We start from the raw sequence: 17,924 nt of genomic DNA, 5'->3' as shown, positions 1-17,924 counted from the left end.
TGGACAATCTAATGAAGAGCGTAGCATGAAGGAGATATTAGAAACTCCAGTGGACAAGACAGAGCATGAATTCGTACTCGAACAAGTAGAAGAAGCTGTCATTGTACAAGAAGAAGAGTTGGTTGAAGATCTAGGAGACGCAGAACCTCCATGGGAATCCAGAGCTGAGGAGAAATCCATCAAGGACATTATAGTTAATGCTAAGGAGGATAGCGCACAATCCCCAAGGCAAGTCGTTTATGAAGAATCAGACGGAATAATCCAAGAAGCAAATTCTCTTGATGATGATAGTCACAAGTCAAGTTCTCTTAGTAATGAACTTGCATTTGCAAGTGAGTTCTTTGAGATCGACGAATCTTTCCCAAATGAATACGAGGATGATGCAGAGGTAGATTTCTCTCAACCTCCAATCTATGACTCAAGTGATAAGGAAGACATAGAAGACATTGACCAGGGTGATGATGCATTTGAAGATCGTTGCAAAGATGTGGAGGAATTCACAGAAGATTACCTGGGAGTAGAACTTACAGAACCACTGGAAACACCTATCCCAAGGCCATTACCACCTAATACAAGCTTCAAGTGGGTACAATCCTTAACCTTTAACTTTACTTTTTCACTTGAATACGGTTTGCTTGAAACAGATGGCCAGCTTAGAGCTCTCTGTGGCTTTAAGAGTAAGAGGGAAATGGCTCGTGCTTAGAGCTGGTGCACAAGGTTCAATAAGGTTCCACGCTTCAACTCGAAGTGCACGGATTGGCATCAAAATCAATCGAATGGATCTCGGAAAACGTTTGGTTACCATGGTGAAAATTTACTTTTTAAACCGCCCGGATGGAAACATGGAGATCAAGACGGAGGCGGATTTAAAAACAAGGCTTGGGATCCTGGAATCTATTCTGACATTCGTCACTCCGGGAGCCTGAAAATATGTTTGAAGCTGCTCAGAAGCTTTACATGCCTAGTTTGGGACCCCGGAGGCTATTGGCATTCCAAGCACTGGTGGAGATTTCTGGATGAATTTAAACACAAGCCACCATAACAGGAAGCCCCTCCAATGTCCAACTTAAGGACTTTAACTAAAAGTGCTAGGTGGGAGACAACCCACCATGGTATGATCGTTCCTTTTGCAATTTTAATTTCATTTAGCCTTGTTTGTTTTTGAGTTTTATTTTATTTTATTATTAAACCTGGAATCATGCATAGCATTCACATTAAGCATTGCATTCTGCATTCTGCATAAAAAAAAAGGGGGTGCGCGTGGCGAACTACACTTCCCACACGACCGCGTCATCCACGCAGCCGCGTGACCTGGAGATCAGCGTAAAGATCCAACATCCAGAAAGTTGGGCTGGAATCGTGCGGCCATTGTGCATCTAGCACAAAATGGTCCACGCGATCGCATGCCCCATGCGATCGCGTCACATGCACACAACCAATCCCACGCGACCGCGTGAGCGACGCGATCGCGTCGCATGGATTGCACAAATCCCAAAAGGAGACAGAGAGTTGCGCTGGAACGACGCTAGATTCGTGCGTTTAGCACAATTTCCAGTGACGCGATCGCATGCCCCATGCGATCGCGTCATCCCTTCTTTTACCCCCTCCATGCGATCGCGCTCCCCACGCGATCGCGTCACCCCCATTTTCACTCCAGCCATGCGACTGCGTGCCCCACGCGGCCGCGTGGATTCAAAAATATAACCCCCCCAGTCACGCGAAACCCCATCAGTCGCGACACCCCCCAACTCTTCTTCTCCCTCTCTTCTCCCCCAACTCTCAACCACCACCACCCAGCCACCACCACGCCGCCACCTAGACGCCGCCGACCACCCAGACGCCGCCGCCACCTACCCACCACCCCCTCCCCCATTCTTCTCTTCTTTCTTCTTTCTTCCCTTCCCCCCCCTTCAGCCACTCCCACCACCCACCGCCGCCGTCCGTACCCGCCGCGCCCCACCAGCACCACCAACCCCTTTCCCCCTCCCTTCCCTTCTTACCCCATTAACCACCCCTTCTTCTCCTATCCCTGCCTCTGAACCACAACCCCACCGCAGCACCACCGCCAGCCGCCGCGCCGAACATCACTTCCACCACCCCCAGCCACCTCTCTACCCCAACCTCCTTCTTACGCCTACCAGGTTCCGCAACATGTAATCCCTTTTATCCGTTCGTAGTTTATTCTTATTTTTCCGTTTATGTTCATGTTAAGATAGTTAGATATGCATGTTGTAGTGGATTTTAGGTTGTTAGGTAGCCTAGGATGTGGTTAGTGGATTTAGGTCTGTTTATTTGCACTGTTCTTGTTTCTGTTTTATCAAATCTGCAATTCTGCTGTTGCTGTGTTCATGTTCATATGCTGTACTTTCCTGCATTTGCTGCTCTTTACATTGAACTTTCATGTTTATATTCCGTATATGTAATTGCAAGCTTTAATTTGGATTCATATGAACTGCTTGATTGCTGTTTATTTTCCGGGAAAGTCCTATTTTAGCCGGAATGCTGCCCAAATTTCTGTAAAATATTTCTGTTCATGTCTTGGTTTTGGCATTTTCAACTGTGCTTTCCTATAATTTCACCAAACCAATTCATGAATGCTTAGGCACGCATTCTTATTTTCTTTGATCTCCTGGTTCATAAATCGCAATTTTGATGTTTGATTCCTATTTTTGCTTTCTTTATCTCTATTTGAATCATCATCAAACTGTTTTACTTGTTTGAATATGAGTTACCTATAGCTTCTACCTGTGATTACTTGTTACTTGGACTATTTTCATTATGCCTCTTACTTTAACCCATTTTCACTAACTCACTAATTTTAACTCTAACCAACCTAACCTTTTCAAAACTTCTTTTTTTTTTGCTTTTCTTTCAGTTTCTTTTAACATTCTAACCAAGGCATGATGTTAATTTTTTCTATTTAACTTGCATTCAATTACATTTTGGATTGTGATTTCTTCTTTTCAGACTTTTCACTCCTATACAAATCCTAAATGCACATTTTACTTAACTCATATTCATTATCCTATTGCTCCTTTGCCACTTTGTGTTTTCTTTGATTATTTGCCTATTTGCCTTCCTATTTTTATTATATCCTAATTTTCTGTTTTTCAGGATGTCAGATTCCCAGAGAAAGGGAAAAGGCAAGGCCACTTCTGGCAAAAGGAAAAGAGGAGAAGCCTCCGTGTCTATCATCGACCTCATGCATAATGCCTCCTCACAGGAGAAAGCCTTTACCCCGCAGGAGAAGGCTGACCAGCTACTTCCCGCCAATGACTCAGTAAAGTTTGCAAACCGATACTGTGAGCTGAAGTATCCGGTGTTTGCAAACTCCAGGAACCTATACCTGGAGCAGACTTTGAAGATCCCAGAAGAACTCCAGCAATACACCTCTGATCAGATCAAACAAAGAGGCTGGTTCTTTCTGGAGAGACCTCTGACTGAGGTTAATGCATCTTGGGTTAGGGAATTCTACTGCACTACTTCAAAACTTCCCTAGATGCAGTGAACCTCATAGGGAAGCAGATTCTGGTTACTGAGGAGGCAATAGAAAAGGTTCTGAAACTTCTGCCTAAGACTGATCAGACAGATGGCTATCAGAAAGCTGAGGAGGATATGCGCTTCATGAAGTTCGACTGGGATGCAGTCAAGGCCCGGATTGCCCTTGACCCGTCAGTTCCTTGGATCATGGGTCAGAACACCACCATGCCGAAAGGGATCAAGCGGATTTACCTGAACGATGAGGCTCGGCTATGGCATCAGATATTCAGCAACTACATTATGCCGAGTACTCACGAGACTGAGATACCAGCCGCTATGATCACCCTCCTATGGTGTGTGATGGAGGGCAAGGACCTGTACCTGCCACGCTTTATCCGGCATTACATGGCCAGGGTCCACGTCTGAGGCACTCTTCCCTTTCCCTATCTGGTTACACAGCTGGGCCGTCGAGCTGACGTGCCATGGGAGGATGCTGATGAGAGGCCACCTGCTGCAGAGTGCAAGAAGCTTATCCCGCACAGCAGGAACTTTCTTGGCCTTGGGCTACAGACCTCCATTCCTGACTGCCACTGCTGATGATACAGCTACACCATCTGCCGGTCCCTCTTCCTCCACTGCTGCACCACCTACCCCTGCCACCACCATTGCACCTCCACCTGCTACAGAGCCTGTCTATCATCTGGTGCACCGCTTGTTTCGACGACTTGACCAGATGGTGCATCGCAACAAGCGACGCTATGAGCACCTGAAGCTGATGATACGATCCGGCGACATCCCCTCCGAGCCTGACATACCATCCGAGGCATCTGAAGAGGAGGCGGATACACCCGAGGCAGAGACCCATCCCCAGGGAGAGGCAGAGCAGGCTGCACCGCAGGCAGAGGTCCCACATCAGATCCAGGCTGTAGATCCTGAGATCCCCATTCAGACAGCCCCTCCTCTACAGCAGCCAGACCCCCAGCCAGCCACCACAGAGACACCAGCTACCATCCCTTCCAGTGATGACACCCCTTCACACCCGGCTTGAGTGAGCATCGGGGACGATGCTACATTTTAAGTGTAGGGAGGTCGCCATCTCTGGCGTATTATCTTGGTGAACCACTATAGACTCTTTTTCTTTGATTTTGGATATTTTTCTGTATTTTTCTCTTTATTTTTATTTTTATTTTCTGAGTATTTATACATTGCTACTGTTTATGTATTTTTACTCTATTTCTGCATTCTGCATTTTTAGTTCATATTTTAGCCACTTAGTTACAATTCTAACTTATTAATTATAGAAATTGTGGATTGATTAGTATAGTTTACCCTTTTTAGCATAAGATAACTCAGAATAGATTGAAAAGAAAAAGGAAGTAAACTAGAGACTTTAACAAAATCAAAACAACCCACACCTTGTATATATAGCATTACATGTTAGTTAACAACACTTCATCAAGGAGAAACAATAGAACTTTAAAGCCATTCAATATAAGTTTTACATTGAGAATAATGAGAATTTTTAACTAAACCTGCATGACATACATAAGTGATAAATGATTTTTGAGCTAGAGAACACATAGCCTGTGAGTTTTGAGCTTAATTGTATGGTTACATTTAAACCATAATTTTTATTCCTGTGTGTTCCGCCCTTCTTTTATATTCTGATGTTCTTTACTTTGCTTTAATCTATATGTCCAATTATAGAATATAGAATATAGAATATAGATACATACCAAAAGAGTGATTGAGGCCATTATTTGATTTTAGCTCACTTATCCCAAAAATAACCTACCTTTCACATCACCCTTGTTAGCCCCCTTGAGCCTTTAAATCCCCTTTTATTCTATTAGCCACACTACTAGCCTTAATTAGAAAAACAAAATAAAATCCCAAGTTGAATCCTTGGTTAGCTTAAGATAGAAAATTATGAATAGTTTAAATGTGGGAAACCTATTGGGAACATGGATGATAAAAACAAAAGGGTGAAGAGTTGAAAAGAATAAAATAACTCAAACTAAGAAATTTTTGGGAAGCATGCTCATGAGAAATCAAAGTGATTAAATTACCATGTGCATTAAAAAAAAAACACACACACACACACATAAAAATTTCAGTATTTAATAAAGGGGATACAAAAGAATTCCCCAAATGCAAAAATAAAAGCAATGCACATGGAATAAGAACAAAAGTTGAAACATGAGCATGTAACATCCAAAAGTGGGAAAAATATGGGAAAATAGGTAAAGAAGTTTTGTTTTACTAAGTATGTATGTTAGGTGAGATCTTAGTCTAATTAAGGATTCACTTATTAGCTCACTTAGCCTTATACATATATCCTTACCTTTACCTTGGCCCCATCACAACCTTAATTAAACACCTCATGATTTTTGGTATGACTGTATTCTATAATTGTTGATTGGTTAGATGAAAAACAAAGTTATAGAAAGGAAGAATAAAAAGTGGAATAGAGTGATTAACCCAATAAACACTGAGTGACTAGAGAGTAAACACAAATCCAGTGAGGGTTCAATAGCTCATTAACATTTATCTCTGTTTAAATTATCTAATTGTCTTGCAAGTTCATAAAATGCTTTTTCTCCCATCTCAATTGTAAAAGTGCTTATTGATTATCTAAGGCTTGGCTATATATACATATATGACTCCTTGAGAATGTGAATTAATTTAACTACCTGTAAGCTTTATATATGAGTGAATAAATTAGAATTGCATGATGCATCATTCATTTAGGTAGTTGCATTTAGATTAGATTGCATTGCATGACATTCCATCACTTTAACCTTACTTATTACCTTGGATTTAGCATGAGGACATGCTATTGTTTAAGTACGGGGAGGTTGATAAACCCATATTTTATGATATATTTTGTGCTTAATTTGAGTGATTTATTCAACCCTTCACCCACTTATTCATATTAATTGCATGGTTTTACTTCTCCTTCCTTATTATGTGATGTATGTGAAAAACATGTTTCCTATGCTTTAAAATTAGTTATTTTAATTACCTTTATTTCCATTCGATGTCGTGATTAGTGTGTTGAGTAGTTTCAGATCTTCTAAGGCAGGAATGATTCAAAGGATGGAAAGGAAACATACAAAAATGGAAGGAAACACAAAACGGAGTCCTTGACGAAACTGGCATCCACGCGATCGCATGGACGACGCGATCGCATGCCAAGCGCGAATCAACAGCGACGCGGCCGCATGACTAACACGACCGCGCGCCTTAAGCAGAACGAATATGATGCGGTCGCATGACTGACGCGACCGCATGGCAAGGAAAAGCTCCGAACGACGCGACCGCGTGACCCACGCGGACGCATGACAGAGGCCACGCACCAGAAATGGCAGAAAACGCTCCAAGCGATTTCTGAAGCCCTTTTTGGCCCAAATCCAAGTCCAGAAGGCATAGACCAGAGGTTATGAAGTGAGGGAATGCATCCATTCAGGGAGAGCTCGTCAATTTTTACTTTCCATGAATTGGATTTAGTTTAGAGAGAGATTCTCTCTCTCTATTTAGGATTAGGATTTAGAATTAGGATTTTTATTCACTTTCAGGATTATCTATTTTGATCAGGTTCAATATTCCTTTTATTTACTTTTGCAAGCTACTTTATGAATCTTTTCATGTTACAGATTACTCTTTTATTAATGTTATTTGAGGTATTTCAGTTTAATATTGATTACTCATATTCATGCTATTCTTACTTTTACTCTGAAGACATTTTTATTCCAAGTAGATTTATTTTTCTCCTTTTGGTCTTGGTTAAGAAATCAATAACTCAGGAGCTATCCATTTCAACAGCATAATTGATAATTGTTATCTTTGTTAATTGAATTGAACTTTCATAATCCCAATCTTTTCTTAGGAAATAAATAGGATTCAAAGATCAAACCAATTAATCCCTTGACCTTCCTTTATCTTAGTAAAGGTTAACAAAGTGGAATTAGGATTCAACCATCATCATCATTAATAAGGATAGCTAGGATAGGACCTCTAATTTCTCATATCTTACCAAGAGTTTGCTTTACAGTATTTATTTATTTTAATTGCTATTTAAATCATTTGTCATATTTGTTCCTCATTCTTAAAACCCCGAACTTAAAATCTCCATAACCAATAATAAGAACATACTTCCCTGCAGTTCCTTGAGAAGACGACCCGAGGTTTAAATACTCGGTTATCAATTTTAAGGGGTTTGTTACTTGTGACAACCAAAACGTTTGCACGAAAGGGATTTTTGTTGGTTTAGAAACTATATCTACAACGCGACTGTTTTTATGACATTCTTTACTGGCAAAAATCTCGCTCGTCAGTGCCACATACCAAAGGCTGATGAACAAGGTCTTCAGGGACCTCATCGGCAACACGGTAGAGGTGTACGTAGACGATATCTTGGTAAAGACCCCCAGGCCCGAGGCCCTCATTAGTGACCTGGAAGGCGTCTTCGCATCCCTTCGTCTACACGGAATGAGGCTCAATCTGCTGAAGTGCGCTTTCACAGTCGAAGCAGGTAAATTTTTGGGGTTCATGATAACCCAACGAGGGGTGGAGGCCAACCCAAAAAGTGTGAAGCGATCATACAGATGAAGATCCCGGGAAGTGTGAAAGATGTCCAAAGGTTAGCGAGCATACTCACCGCGCTATCCCGTTTCCTCGGCGCCTCGGCAGCCAAAGCCCTACCTTTCTTTAACTTAATGAAGAAGGGGATCACATTCGAATGGACCCCGGCATGTGAAGAGGCTTTCAAACAATTCAAAGAAATAGTCTCGTCACCACCCGTCCTTGCGAGGCCTAAGAAGGGAGAAGCGTTGTACTTGTACTTGGCAGTAACTGACGAGGCCTTGGCGACGGTCTTGGTGCGAGAAGAGGGGAAGACCCAGCAACCGATATATTTTGTGAGTAAAGCACTGCAAGGAGCAGAGCTAAGATATAGCAAGTTGGAGAAAGTGGCATATGCGCTCCTGACATCGTCGCGCAGATTGCGGCAGTACTTTCAAGGACACCAGGTAATTGTCAGGAGGGATCAAGCAATCCGGCAAGTACTCCAAAAACCCGACCTGGCGGGTAGAATGATGACTTGGGCTGTTGAAATCTCCCAATATGATTTGCAGTATGAGCCCAGGCACGCAATCAAGGCTCAAGCATGGCTGACTTCCTGGTAGAAGTGACAGGGGACTGTGCCGAGACACCGAGCACACGGTGGAAGCTCCATGTTGACGGAGCATCCAACCAAACGTTCGGGGGAGCAGAAATCATCTTGAAGAACCCAGCTGGAGTTGTATACGAGCAGTCAGTCAAATTTGATTTCCCAGTGTCAAACAATCAAGCAGAGTATGAGGCCCTACTGGGCGGCTTAGCTTTAGCAAGAGAGGTCGCAGCCACCAGACTGGAAGTATGTAGCGACTCGCAGGTCATAACTTCTCAGATCAATGGGGCCTACCAAGCCAGAGACTCGTTATTACAGAAGTATCTGGAGAAAGTCAAAGAGATGAGCAAGCAATTTGAGGAGGTTACGATCCAACACGTTCTGAGAGAAATGAACACACGGGCAGACCTCCTGTCCAAACTAGCGAGCACTAAACCAAGGACTGGCAACCGGTCTCTCATTCAAGGTTTGATAAAAGAACCAACGGTGGTCTTACATCTAACCAGTCAGAACCCTCTTGGATGGACCCGATCATCGACTTCTTGGAAAAGGTCAAGCTTTCCAGCGATGAGAAGGCGGCCAAAACAATAAGGCGAGAAGCGGCCAAGTATGCAATCATACAGGGCCAATTGTTCAAAAAAGGGCTTAGCCAACCATTGCTGAAATGCCTACGCCCCGACCAAACGGAATATGTCCTCCGGGAAGTCCACGAAGGATGTTGTGGTCACCACATCGGAGGGAAGGCCTTAGCTAGGAAGCTTATCAAAGCCGGATATTACTGGCCCTCCATGATGGCAGATTCTAAGGAATTTGTGAGAAGGTGCAAGAGATGCCAGGAAAACTCTAACTTCCACAAAGCGCCAGCAACTAAACTCAGTCTTCTCACAGCTTCCCGACCTTTCTCGCAATGGGGAATTGACCTACTAGGACCCTTCCCGGTCGGGCCAGCACAGGTCAAGTACCTGATAGTGGCAATTGATTATTATACCAAGTGGGTAGAGGCAGAGCCGTTGGCCAGCATATCCTCAGCCAATTGTCGAAAGTTCATGTGGAGGCACGTAATAGCAAGATTCGAAATCCCAGAAGTCATCATCTCGGATAACGGGACTCAGTTCACGGATAAAAAATTCGGAAAATTCTTGGTCGGCTTGGGCATAAAGCAAAAGTTCTCGTCAGTTGAGCATCCCCAAACCAACAGACAAGTAGAGGCCGCGAACAAGGTCATCTTGCAAGGCATCAAGAAGTGACTTGACCAGAAGAAAGGAGCGTGGGCGGAAGAGCTACCCTCGGTCCTCTGGTCCTACCACACAACTCAACAGTCGGCCACCGGAGAAACGTTTTCCGACTCACCTATGGGGTGGATGCAGTAATACCCATGGAAATCGGTGAGCCGAGCCCACGACTACTCTTAGGAGGAATCGAAGAGGCCATGGAAAAGGACTTGGTGGATAAGGCCAGGGAGATGGCCCATTTATCAGAAACAGCGCTAAAGCAAAGAATGGCCTTACGCTACAACGCCAAGGTGCTCAAGAGAGAATTTGAGCGGGATGACCTGGTCCTAAGGCACAATGATATTGGGCCCCGACACCCGGGGAAGGAAAGCTGACGGCTAACTGGGAAGGCCCTTACAGGGTGAAAGAGGTGATTGGCAAGGGCGCCTACAAGTTGGAACGGTTAGATGGCAAGAGATCCCGAGAACGTGAAACTCGAGTAACTTGAGAAGATTCTACTCATAGAATAGACTCACCGATTTAGTAAGAACGCTTTATAATGACTTACTTTTCACCTTTTACTTGTCATATTTGCTATCATGTTACATTTAAACCAGTTACCATTGCTACTTGTCATCTTTTTATCATTATTATTATTTTTTTTTTGCACTGCTTGTTATTAAGTAAGGCACCGTAACGAATAAACCGTCTCAAGGCTGATCACCCTGGGGACCACAAAAGCAACAAACGCCATAACGTGCGGCTACTGAAACAGTAAAAGCCATGGCCTGGCTTAGCCAATTACCAACTAAACGACGAGACGTTCATGAACAAATAGGTTAATACCAGTGGTGCACGAAATTGTGATCTCAGGCAACGGCGCCAGAAACTCTGTACGCACGTCTTAATAAATCGTTTTTCATTCACAACTTCGATACAACTAACCAGCAAGTGCACTGGGTCGTCCAAGTAATAAACCTTACGTGAGTAAGGGTCGATCCCACGGAGATTGTTGGTATGAAGCAAGCTATGGTCACCTTGTAAATCTCAGTCAGGCAAATATAAAATAGTTATAGAGTTTTCGAACATAAATAATAAGTAAGGATAGAAATACTTATGTAAATCATTGGTGAGAATTTCAGATAAGCGCATAGAGATGCTTTCGTTCCTCTGAACCTCTGCTTTCCTGCTGTCTTCATCCAATCAATCCTACTCCTTTCCATGGCTGGCTTTATGTAAGGGCATCACCGTTGTCAATGGCTACATCCCATCCTCTTGTGAAAATGGTCCAAATGCTCTATCACAGCCCGGCTAATCATCTGAGGTTCTCGATCATACTACGCCCAACACTCGCGAGTTTGAAGTTTGTCACAGTCATTCAATCCCAGAGTCCTACTCGGAATACCACAGACAAGGTTTAGACTTTCTGGACTCTCATGAATGCCGCCATCAATCTAGCTTACACCACGAAGATTCTGATTAAGAGATCCAAGAGATACTCATTCAATCTAAGATAGAACGGAAGTGGTTGTCAGCCACGCGTTCATAGGGAATGATGATGATTGTCACGTTCATCACATTCAGGTTGAAGTGCGAATGATTATCTTAGAAGCGGAATAAGTTGAATTGAATAGAAAAATAGTAGTACTTTGCATTAATCTTTGAGGAACAGCAGAGCTCCACACCTTAATCTATGGAGTGTAGAAACTCTACCGTATGAAAATACATAAGTGAAAGGTCCAGGCATGGCCGAATGGCTAGCCCCCAAAACGAGATCACAGGATCAAAAATACAATCCAGGATGATCCGAAGATGTCTAATACAATAGTAAAAAGTCCTATTTATACTAAACTAGTTACTAGGGTTTACAAAAGTAAGTAATTGATGCATAAATCCACTTCCGGGGCCCACTTGGTGTGTGCTTGGGCTGAGCTTGAATGTTACACGTGCAGAGGCTCTTTCTGGAGTTGAATGCCAGGTTGTAACGTATTTCTGGCGTTCAACTCTGGTTTGTGACTTGTTTCTGGCGTTTAACTCCAGACAGCAGTGTAGAACTGAAGTTCAACGCCCTTTTAAGTCATCTAAACTCGGTCAAAGTATGGACTATTATATATTGCTGGAAAGCCCTGGATGTCTACTTTCCAACGAAATTAGAAGCGCGCCATTTTGAGTTCTGTAGCTCCATTTTGAGTGCAGGGAGGTCAGAATCCAACAGCATCAGCAGTCCTTCTTCTACCTCTGAATCTGATTTTTGCTCAAGTCCCTCAATTTCAGCCAGAAAATACCTGAAATCATAGAAAAACACAAAAACTCATAGTAAAGTCCAAAAATGTGAATTTAACATAAAAACTAATGAAAACATCCCTAAAAGTAACTAGATCCTACTAAAAACATACTAAAAACAATGCCAAAAAGCGTATAAATTATCCGCTCATCACAACACCAAACTTAAATTGTTGCTTGTCCCCAAGCAACTAAAAATCAATTAGGATAAAAAGAAGAGAATATACTATAAATTCCAAACTATCAATGAAACATAGCTCCAATCAAATGAGCGGGACTTGTAGCTTTTTGCCTCTTGAATAGTTTTGGCATCTCACTTTATCCATTGAAGTTCAGAATGATTGACATCTATAGGAACTCAGAGTTTAGATAGTGTTATTGATTCTCCTAGTTCAGTATGTTGATTCTTGAACACAGCTATTTTATGAGTCTTGGCCGTGGCCCTAAGCACTTTGTTTTCCAGTATTACCACCGGATACATAAATGCCACAGACACATAACTGGGTGAACCTTTTTAGATTGTGACTCAGCTTTGCTAAAGTCCCCAATTAGAGGTGTCCAGGGTTCTTAAGCACACTCTTTTTTTGCTTTGGACCTTGACTTTAACCGCTCAGTCTCAAGTTTTCACTTGACACCTACACGCCACAAGCACATGGTTAGGGACAACTTGGTTTAGCCGCTTAGGCCAGGATTTTATTCCTTTAGGCCCTCCTATCCACTGATGCTCAAAGCCTTGGGATCCTTTTTATTTACCCTTGCCTTTTTGGTTTTAAGGGTTATTGGCTTTTTGCTCTTGCCTCTTGGTTTTAAGAGCTTTGGCTTTTTCTGCTTGCTTTTTCTTTTTCTTTCTATTTTTTTTCGCTATTTTTTTTCTGCAAGCTTTGTCCTTTGCTGCTTTTTCTTGCTTCAAGAATCATTTTTATGATTTTTCAGATTATCAAATAACATGTCTCCTTGTCATCATTCTTTCAAGAGCCAACATATTTAACATTCTTAAACAACAACTTCAAAAGACATATGCACTGTTCAAGCATTCATTCAGAAAACAAGAAGCATTGTCACCACATCAATATAATTAAACTAAGTTCAAGGATAAATTCGAAACTCATGTACTTCTTGTTCTTTTGAATTAAAACAGTTTTCATTTAAGAGAGGTGATGGATTCATAGGATATTCATAACTTTAAGACAGAGTTACTAAAGACTAATGATCATGTAATGAAGACATAAACATGGATAAGCACTTAACATAGAGAAAACGAAAAATAGAGAATGTAAGAACAAGGAATGAGTCCACCTTAGTGATGGTGGCGTTTCCTTCTTGAGGAACCAATGATGTCCTTGAGCTCTTCTATGTCTCTTCCTTGTCTTTGTTGCTCCTCCCTCATTGCTTTTTGATCTTCTCTTATTTCATGAAGGATGATGGAGTGCTCTTGATGTTCCACCCTTAATTGTCCCATGTTGGAACTTAATTCTCCTAGGGAGGTGTTGATTTGCTCCCAATAGTTTTGTGGAGGAAAATGCATTTGAGGCATCTCCGGGATCTCATGGTGATGAGCTTCATGCGTCTCTTGAGATCCATGAATGGGCTCTCTTGCTTGCTCCATCCTTTTCTTAGTGATGGGCTTCTCTTCCTCAATGGGAATGTCTCCTTCTATGGAAGCTCCAGCTGAGTAACATAGATGGCAAATAAGATGAGGAAAAGCTAGCCTTGCCCAAAGAGAGGGCTTTTCGGCTATTTTGTAGAATTCAAGGGAGATGACTTCATGAACTTCTACTTCCTCTCTAATCATGATGCTATGAATCATGATGGCCCGATCTACAGTAACTTCAGATCGGTTGCTAGTGGGGATGATGGAGCGTTGGATGAACTCCAACCATCCTCTAGCCCAGGCTTGAGGTCCAGTCTTCTTAATTGAACCGGCTTGCCTTTGGAGTCAATCTTCCATTGAGCTCCTTCCACACATATGTCCATGAGGACTTGGTCCAACCTTTAATTAAAGTTGACCCTTCTAGTGTAGGGGCGTGCATCTCCTTGCATGATAGGCAAGTTAAACGCCAACCTCACATTTTTCGGACTAAAATCTAAGTATTTCCCCCGAACCATTGTAATATAATTCTTTGGGTTTGGGTTCTTACTTTGATCATGGTTCCTAGTGATCCATGCATTAGCATAGAACTCTTGAACCATTAGGATGCCGACTTGTTGGATGGGGTTTGTTAGAACTTCCCAACCTCTTCTTTGGATTTCATGTCGGATCTCCGGATACTCATTTCTCTTGAGCTTGAAAGGGACCTCGGGGATCACCTTCTTCTTGACCACAACATCATAGAAGTGGTCTTGATGGGCTTTGGAGATGAACCTTTCCATCTCCCATGACTCGGAGGTGAAAGCTTTTGTCTTCCCTTTCCCTTTTCTAGAGGATTCTCCGGTCTTGGGTGCCATCAATGGTAATGGAAAAACAAAAAGCTTATGCTTTTACCACACCAAACTTAGAATTTTGCTCGCCCTCGAGCAAGAGAAGAAAGAATAGATGAAGAAGAAAAAGAAAATATGGAGGAGAGGAGGGAGTGGTGTATTCGGCCACGAAGAGAAGAGAGGGTTGTGTTGTGTGAAAATGAGGAAGAATGGAGGGCTATATATAGGGAAGGGAGGGGGGTAAGGTTCGGTCATATAGGGTGGGTTTGGGTGGGGAATTGATTTTGAATTTTGAAGGTAGGTGGAGTTTATGAGGTAGGTTTATGGGGAAGAGTGGATGGATGTGAGTGGTGAAGTGGTGATAGGGAAGAGAGATTGAGGTGATTGGTGAAGAGTTTTGGGGAAGAGTGTTTATGGGATTGTGTGAAAGAGGGGTGAGAAGAAGTGAGTGGAGGTAGGTGGGGATCCTGTGGGGTCCACAGATCCTGAGGTGCTCAAGGATTTACAACCTTGCACCAAATTGGGCATGCAAAATGCCCTTGCACACAACTCTGGGCGTTCAGCGCCAGATTGGTGCTTGTTCTGGGCGTTGAACACCCATTTGTTGCCCATTTCTGGCGTTGAACGCCAGAACCATGCTTGTTCTGGGCGTTCAGCGCCAGCTCTTCTCCAGGGTGCACTTCTGGCGTTCAAACACCCAGATGCTGCCCATTTTGGGCATTCAGCGCCAGAACCATGCTCTGTTCTGGCGTTGAACGCCAGCCAGATGCTTCTTACTGACGTTTAAACGCCAGTGAGATCCTCCTCCAGGGTGTGATTTTTCTTCTGTTGTTTTTGATTCCGTTTTCAATTTTTATATTTATTTTGTGACTCCACATGATCATGAACCTAATAAAACATGAAAGAACAAGAAAAATAAAATTAGATACAAATTGGGTTGCCTCCCAACAAGCGCTTATTTAATGTCAATAGCTTGACAGTGGACTCTCATGGATCCTCACGGATGTTCAGAGCATTGTTGAGACTTCCCAACACCAAACTTAGAGTTTGGATATGGGAGTTCAACACCAAACTTAGAGTTTGGTTGTGGCCTCCCAACACCAAACTTAGAGTTTGACTGTGGGGGCTCTGGTTGACTCTGTTTTGAGAGAAGCTTTTTATGCTTCCTCTCCATGTTTACAGAAGGGTAACCTTGAGTTGTAAACACAAGGGAGTCCTCATTCAATTGAAGGACTAATTCACCTCTGTCAACATCAATCACAGCTCTTGCTGTGGCTAGGAAGGGTCTTCCAAGGATGATGAATTCATCCTCATTCTTCCCAGTATCCAGGACTATGAAATCAGCAGGGATGTAAAGGCCTTCAACCTTTACTAACACGTCCTCTACTTGTCCATAAGCCTGTTTTCTTGAATTGTCTGCCATCTCTAATGAGATTTTAGCAGCTTGCACCCCATAGATTCCCAGTTTCTCTATTACAGAGAGGGGCATGAGGTTTATCCCTGAACCAAGGTCACACAGAGCCTTTTCAAAGATCATGTTGCCTATGGTACAAGGTATTATGAACTTTCCAGGATCCTGTTTCTTCTGAGGCAATGTCAGTTGATCCAGATCACTTAGTTCATTGGTGAACAAGGGAGGTTCATCTTCCCAAGTCTCATTACCAAATAAATTGGCATTCAGCTTCATGATTGCACCAAGGAACTTGGCAACTTGCTCTTCAGTAACATCTTCATTCTCTTCAGAAGAAGAGTACTCATCAGAGCTCATGAAGGGCATAAGGAGGTTTAATGGAATCTCTATGGTCTCTAGATGAGCCTTAGATTCCTTTGGTTCCTCAGAGGGAAGCTCCTTATTGATCACTGGACGTCCCAGGAGGTCTTCCTCCTTGGGATTCACGTCCTCTCCTTCCCTTATAGGTTCGGCCATGGTGATCAATTCAATGGCCTTGCACTCTCCTTTTGGATTTTCTTCTGTATTGCTTGGGAGAGTACTAGGAGGGATTTCAGTGATCCTTTTACTCAGCTGGCCCACTTGTGCTTCCAAATTTCTAATGGAGGACCTTGTTTCATTCATGAAACTCACAGTGGCCTTAGATAGATCAGAGACTAAGTTTGCTAAATTAGAAGTATTTTGTTCAGAGTTCTCTGTCTGTTGCTGAGTGGATGATGGAAAAGGTTTACTGTTGTTAAACCTATTTCTTCCACCATTATTAAATCCTTGTTGAGGCCTTTGTTGATCCTTCCATGAGAAATTTGGATGATTTCTCCATGATGAGTTATAGGTGTTTCCATAAGGTTCACCTAAGTAACTTACCTCTGCTATTGCAGGGTTCTCAGGATCATAGGCCTCTTCTTCAGAAGGTGCCTCTTGAGTACTGTTGGATGCAGCTTGCATTCCATTCAGACTCTGAGAAATCATATTGACTTGCTGAGTCAATATTTTATTCTGAGCCAATATGGCATTCAGAGTATCAATTTCAAGAACTCCCTTCTTCATAGGTGTCCTATTATTCACAGGATTCCTCTCAGAAGTGTACATAAACTGGTTATTAGCAACCATGTCAATGAGTTCTTGAGCTTCTGCAGGCGTTTTCTTTAGGTGAATGGATCCACCTTCAGAGGTATCCAATGACATTTTAGCTAATTCAGACAGACCATCATAGAATATGTCCAGTATGGTCCATTCTGAAAGTATGTCAGAAGGACACTTTTTGGTCAGTCCTTTGTATCTCTCCCAAGCTTCATAGAGGGATTCACCTTCTTTCTGTTTGAAGGTTTGAACATCCACTCTAAGGTTACTCAGCTTTTGAGGAGGAAAGAACTTCGCTAAGAAAGCCGTGACCAGCTTGTCCCAAGAGTTCAGGCTATCTCTGGGTTGAGAGTCCAACCACACTCTAGCTCTGTCTCTTAAAGCAAAAGGAAAAAGCATGAGCCTGTAGACTTCAGGATCTACTCCATTAGTCTTAACAGTATCACATATCTACAAGAATTCAGTTAAGAACTGAAAAGGATCTTCAGATGGAAGTCCATGAAACTTGCAGTTCTGCTGCATCAGAGAAACTAATTGAGGTTTCAGCTCAAAGTTGTTTGCTCCAATGGCAGGAATGGAGATGCTTCTTCCATGTAAATTAGAATTTGGTGCAGTAAAGTCACCAAGCATTCTCCTTGCATTATTGTTGTTGGGTTCGGCTGCCATCTCCTTTACTTGTTCGAAATTTTCAATAAGGTTGTCTCTGGATTGTTGTAATTTAGCTTCTCTTAGTTTCCTCTTCAGAGTCCTTTCAGGTTCTGGATCAGCGTCAACAAGAATGCCTTTTTCCTTGTTCCTACTCATAAGAAAGAGAAGAGAACAAGAAAAGAAG

General features: G+C 42.6%; 1 non-coding gene across 1 annotated transcript; it reads left to right on the top strand.

Annotated features, from left to right (window-relative positions):
• The first annotated feature begins 17,252 nt into the window (after window positions 1-17,252).
• On the top strand, window positions 17,253-17,359 carry LOC112726098 (small nucleolar RNA R71). The gene has a single exon (XR_003165166.1). It is a non-coding gene; the product is annotated as a small nucleolar RNA R71 (small nucleolar RNA).
• The last annotated feature ends 565 nt before the right edge of the window (window positions 17,360-17,924 follow it).

Source organism: Arachis hypogaea, chromosome 11, assembly GCF_003086295.3.
Source record: "Arachis hypogaea cultivar Tifrunner chromosome 11, arahy.Tifrunner.gnm2.J5K5, whole genome shotgun sequence".
Classification (NCBI taxonomy): domain Eukaryota; kingdom Viridiplantae; phylum Streptophyta; class Magnoliopsida; order Fabales; family Fabaceae; genus Arachis; species Arachis hypogaea.
This window is presented reverse-complemented; position numbering and strand designations above follow the sequence as displayed.